At 33.0% G+C, this 6,605-nt stretch overlaps 1 protein-coding gene across 3 annotated transcripts in view; it reads right to left on the bottom strand.

Moving 5' to 3' along the window:
* Nucleotides 1-6,605, bottom strand: part of LOC117166888 (ecdysone receptor) — a 731,730-nt gene that overhangs the window by 255,455 nt on the left and 469,670 nt on the right. The window lies entirely within an intron of this gene.

Here is a 6,605-nt window from a genome sequence, read left to right as displayed (position 1 = left end):
GAGGGAGCTCTTCTTAATATTTTGACACCAAAATCATGTCGATACACCTTACCGACTGCGAGTAAAGCCACCCACGCTTTAACTTGACAGACTGTATCTCACCTGAAAGCAATTTGGCTTCCTTGACTCCATTCCTCGATTCCACTCAATTGATTCGCGTAGGAGGTCGACACAAGCACTCCATCCTCAGCCCAGATGAAAAACATCCTCTCATCCTACCATCCGAATCAACTTTGACTACACTGATCATCGCTCATGAATATCAGCGATGCCTCCACGGTGGAGTTGAGTTGACTCTCTCTACCTTAAGGCAGAGATATTGGATACTGCATGGTCGCTTAGTTGTTCGAGCTTTCATTCACAGGGGTCTACCATATCTTCGACACCGAGCTGTAATGCGACAACAGCTTATGTCAGACTTACGAACCATTCGTTCTACGCCTGCTCGAGCTTTTCTTCATTCAGGTGTGGACTATGCTGGACCTGTGTATCTTCGAACGACGAAAGGTCGTGAGCTCAAATCGTACAAGGGCTACATCGCAGTTTTCATATGTTGCTCCACTCGAGCAGTACATCTAGAAGCTGTATCAGACGACACTACTGAAGGCTTCTTAGCTGCCTTCCGACGCTTTAAATCTCGCCGAAGTCTTTGTACCACACTCTTCAGTGACCAGGAACCAATTTTATTGGAGCTGACACTCAGCTTGGATCACTCTTCGCTGAGGCTTATAAGGAATCTCAATTGGTCCCTTCAACCATTGCACCGGACGGAAATGAGTGGCGATTCGATCCCCCAGAAGAACCTCATTTTGGAGGTATTTGGGAGGCAACCTTCATCACGCAGGTCGAAGCTTGCCTTAATTCTCGCCCGTTTCAGGCCATGAACAATGACCCTGACGATCTCATGGCTTTAACTCCAGGACACGATTTGATCGGCGAAGCGCTAAATTACATTCCAGAGCCGACCTTGCAGTCAGGCGAATTCCCTATGTGCACGTACATAGTTGGGAATGTGATATATGTGCACTTGCACATTTGGACAACACAGATGTACGTACACAGATAGTACTTGGGCAACTGCACGTTGAAATTTCGACGTGCACGGATAGGCTTCTGTGGTATTGGACGTGCCTAGCCCTAGGACGTGCACAGTTGTCCGTCCGACCATCGACGTGCACAGTTAGGTACGTGCAAATTCGATACATGCAAATCTATCCGTCACCCGAGACAACTCTAAACATTATTTTATTTAATACGTTTATTCAAGTACTTGAGGACATTTTAGGTTAAAATTACTTGTTTAATTAATCATTAGCTTTAATTTGTTTTTCAACTACAAAATATAATTATTTTCAAACGATACAATTTTGATAAGTTAAAAAGTGAAACCAAACCATTTTCGAGATTTCGAAATATGCTTTCAATTTAATATTGTTTAATTCTAAATGATTTTAGCTCAAAATAATATAATGTTGAAAGTTTAAAGCTGACAGCTGATCAACGAAACATTTCTTTTAAATTTGCAGTTTTGAAAGATTTAAAAAAGGGGAAGGTCATCATTCTTTTTTAATATTTGAAATCATTCTGACCTTTTATATAATAAACTAAGAAGGGCAAAGACTTGGCTCGCGCTTGGAATTGAGAAACTAAATAAAATATTCATAAAATGAATAACTTACTTAATTAGCGTACGAGAGAAGGAGTTGGCTTTAAGAGTCTACGTAAAACAATGCAGAGCTATACCGCGGTCCATAGTAAAATGGACTTTCAGAAAAATGAATCTTCGCTCAAACTATTTTCGAATAATTCAACATTCGTTGAAATGGTTTTCTGCCTATTAATTATTCGACAAATAAGTTAGCCTTAAAATAGATTTTGGTACCCTGATATTCGCTATTTTAATTTTCGGTCACTTGAACCATCTGGAAAATGACCGGCTGTCTAATCAGTGGACATAAAAATACCAGTGATTAACGTGAGCATTTCACTGCAATGGTTGAAAATTAATTTGATACATTAAAATCATATGCTGACAGGAAAATTCCCGTAATGTCACTTTCAGACAGTGTAATTTTACATAGTAATCTTATGATTATAAAATGACTTTAAGTAACGCGCTTGGTTGAAAGTCACATTGTTAGAAATATCTTGAAAATTCAACCATTTTTCAAGCACTTTTATGGTTGAAATCTCGTTCATTTGCTAGAATGAAAAAAAAATAATTCAACAGTAATTGAAAATTCATTCGCACTATGCGCAGAAGTATGCGCAACCATACACTGTTAGAAATATGTTAAAAATTCAACCACTTTTCAACTACTTTCGTGTTTGAAATCTCTTTCATTCAGAGGATTGAAATAAAATTCAATCAAATGTAGTTGAAAAATAATTAAGACGTATGCGCATATACACATGCGCCATGTACACCCCACGAAGCCAGACCCCGTTTTGACAAAGTCCGACAAGTCCCTGTTTGTATCGTGAGATCCATTAAATTAACAAAGAACATAATATAATATTTAGGAAATGAAGCAGCTTTAAAGAAGAGGAACAAAAGGTATGTCGAAATAATATTATAACAATGAAAAAATTTCATTCATACTATCGGTACTAACTACTGTATGCTCTTTCAGGTTATGATTGGATTATGGTAATATAATTCCAATGTACCTTTTGTTTTTTCTTCTTTAAAGCTGCTTATTTTTCTAAATATTATATGTACTTTATTAATCTCGTGGATCTTTCGACGAAAACTTACGAAATAAATCATGATTCCTTATCAGAATTCTTGTGGTACAGTTAGTGCATTTCAAAGCACAATATTTTGAGGGAATCTTTATGGGTTTCATTTAAGATTTTTGATTATTTAAAAATCTTAAATGAAACCTATTCATTTCCCTCCAAAATTTACCTACTTTGAAATTCACTAACTGTGCCGAATAAATTTTTTTTCGCTTTCCTGAAATTTCAATTACATGTAGTTGAATTTTCAACTGAATAGTTGGAATTTCAATTACACGAGCTGATTTTTCATTCACACGTAGTTGAAATGTCAACAACCGTAATTGTATAAAACTTCAACCGCATGTGGTTGAAAATTCAAACAAATATTTCTAACAATGCGTAGGTGTGAAATGAAACTTATAGGTTAATTCAAGTCAGCTGATTGTTGAAATTCATAAAATTTACGCGTTATCGTTCAGCTATTAGGAACATGAAATTAATATAAAATTAAAAATTGAATGATCTAAGGAAATAAATATTTTTTGTTATATGTGAGTATTGAATAAATTATTCGTTTATGCGTATAATTCAAGTTGTTTTATCCTCCAAGTCAATGAGATTAGTAGAATGACACTAAACAAGGTACTTATATCCATTTCAAGCTACCAGGTACAGAAAGTAAATCTTCAATCCTCTTTATATCTTTTTTTATCACATATTTACGATTATTCTATTCATAATCAAAATCCGTCATAGATCTGAGTACATATGTCAAAATAGGAAACGTGGACGAAACGACTACCATGAGCTCAGTGTTGATCGATACTATCCAGCGCTATCGACGCCATATTGGCTACTCTCAGCTGCTATCTTGGCGCCTCCCCTAAAATCGCTGAAATTCATTTAAGTGTTTGCGCATCCCCGCATCGCATTTCGCGCACGCCTTTCTGCCGGCAGAAATTGAATTTCAAAGCGCGCGAATGGAAATCATCCTAAACTCAACATACCTGCCAGTTAATCATCATATTACTCGTATATCATATAGGAGACACTGCACTTAAGTTCTATTTCTGGTTGAAATTAAATGACTTACTTAATTTAATGCCAATATGAAATTCATCTACATTAAAAATGCATCATCTTGTATTACTGTGTACGTTCCTCTTGTAAAATTCCACCGTCGTTATTTTCTGTTTCTACACAAATATCACACTCAAGGAGGAACTTTTTCTACTTACCTTATATACCAAATATCAGCATTAGCCTACGTGCGTAGTTATAGGATATAAAGTTTAGAAGGCTGCACGTCATAGAATATAAAACCGCGTATCAGAACATGCACAATATAAATTGATCACAACTTTATATAGATGAAACCGATGCAATACTTACAATATATTACATTTTATACATAAAAAACGCGAACGCGTTGTTGTGTTTCCCGGCAATTAAATTCCCTTTGCAGTGGAATCACAAAATCCGGTAAAATTTCCATCGTTCTGCTTTTTTGCACTTTCCGCAAGTGAATTAGTATATTTTGTGATTCTAAAGAAGCTTGGTGAAAGTGCATGACAATATCGGTTATAATATGGTTGAAATTTACCACGTTAATAACTGGTATTTTTATGTTAACTGATTCCCGTGTTAATATCACACTTTCACGTGAAAATTGAAACAAATATTGTGAAATTGCACTGTTAATCGCTGCAATTTCACAATAAACTAGTAGAATTAACGCATGATTCATAGTAAAACGTTTACAAGCCGTCTTCTAATTTTCAACCAATTAGTTTACAGTGTATCGTTCTTTTAATTAAAGCTTTTAATATTTTAAAAAGATTTGTTTGTTTGGATTTTTTATAATAAATATTGTTAATTTTTTATTTAAAGACAAAGTTCACATTTTTTTGAATTTTTCAGTAATAGGGGAGCGGCGGGTAATGTGGCGCACCCTGATATACAGAAATTGATTGATTTATAGCGAGAGGTATTTACTGTACTGTATTTTTTTATGTGTACGGTCTTGTATAGTGAAAAAATTTGCTCAATAAAGTAGTGAAACAGTACAGTAGCATTTTTCCGGATTAAAAAATCTTTATTGATAACGTTCAAGTTGCACACAATTTATAAGTAATTATTTAAGCCCATCATTTACCCAAAATTAATTTCATTGAACTCAGTAAACAACTTTTACTTCCCTTTCCGAAATTGTACTAAGAGCGCGCCACATTAGCCAACCAGGAAGGATAACTTGGCGCAGACACACTGTTTGTGAAACTTGATAATTAACTACTTTAATAGACGTAAATTCAATAATAATCATACGCATAGGGTAGATAAGATATTAATTCACGTGCTCTATATTATTTTACCACAGTTTTCAACATATTTAACTTTTAACAGAGCTTTTTATAACATGTGCACCACATTATTCACCGCTCCCGTAAGATTTTTTTCAAAAGATTGTCAGATTGATAAAAGAAATTTTTACATCTGTGCTAAAACTATCTATCGTTATGTTTGCTTAGATTTGTTATAATAAATTTTGTTAATTTGTTTTTCGGCAACAAAGTTGACATTTTCTTAACTTTTCAGAAGAACCATTTTTTAAAAGTTTTTAAAATTTATCCAAGAAATTTTTATGTCTATACTAAACTATCTAGGAATAATTTGCAGCGTAAGAAAGTAATACAAAATTGTTTAATACTTGTTGAAATCCAGAGATTTTTTTAGCAAATTGAGAGAAATAAAAGTTTCATTACAATTTACTGTAAATATATGCTATTTCACAATTTTAAAACAATTTTCATAAACAAATTAACAGTTTAGCTATTTATCAAGAAATAGACTCAATTTTTTCACAAAATCAACTAAGAATGTCTTTCCGACTATTCCTTTTTTATGGCGTTTTGTAAATTCACATGAACTATTCATTATTTGAACAATTTTCATAACTAAATTACGAGATAGGGTATTTTTCAATTAATACGCTTAATTTTTCACGGAATCTACTAAGAATACTTTTATGGCAACTCTTTGATATAATACTTTGTAAATTTACAATAATAATTAATTACTAATGTAATTATTTTTAAATTAAAAATTTGTATAATTATTTTTAACCATAGGGGCTCCATATGTACAGGAATAATTAAGACTGTCTTTCCGATGATTCTTTACAAAATCCCAAGAATTATTAATTATTGAAACAATTCACAAAAAAAATTCTGAGTTTGGTCATTTTTCCACGAATAGGCTCGCATTTTTTCACGGAATAAACTAAATAATATTTTTCCGGTGACTGTTTCATTACTTTGCAAATTTATAATAATTCTTAATTATTCAAAAAGTTTTCATGATAAACTTTAGAGTTTGGCTATTTTCAAAGAATAGACCTAATTTTTTTTACAGAATTAACTATGAATATCTTTGCGATGACTCTTTGATATAATGCTTTGCAAACTCCCAAAAATGTTTAATTACACAGGCCCACAAAAAAAACAAAAGTGTCTGTGCAATTGACCAGACCTATATATTCTTATGTATTTTTCGACGCTGAATCCGAATTTGCAATAAAAAAGTAGGGTCCAGCTACTTTTTTATGGGGTTTTGCTCGAAAAACCTCATTTTTTACGGTTTTTTCATGGTTTTTTTTAAATAAAAAAAAATAAAGAAAATTTTTTTTTTTACTTCAGAATCGAATTCTACGGGAAAAAATACATCGAAAACCATGTTTTGATTTTTTTTTAACCAAAATTTCAACCCACCATACGGCGATTAAAAGGCAGAAAATCGCGAAAAGTGAAAATTTGCTTCATATTTGATTAAAATGACATTAAAATCAAGTTTTACGATTTTAAACCGATTTATAAACATTGAAA

This window comes from Belonocnema kinseyi, chromosome 2 (genome assembly GCF_010883055.1).
Source record: "Belonocnema kinseyi isolate 2016_QV_RU_SX_M_011 chromosome 2, B_treatae_v1, whole genome shotgun sequence".
Taxonomy (NCBI): domain Eukaryota; kingdom Metazoa; phylum Arthropoda; class Insecta; order Hymenoptera; family Cynipidae; genus Belonocnema; species Belonocnema kinseyi.
This window is presented reverse-complemented; position numbering and strand designations above follow the sequence as displayed.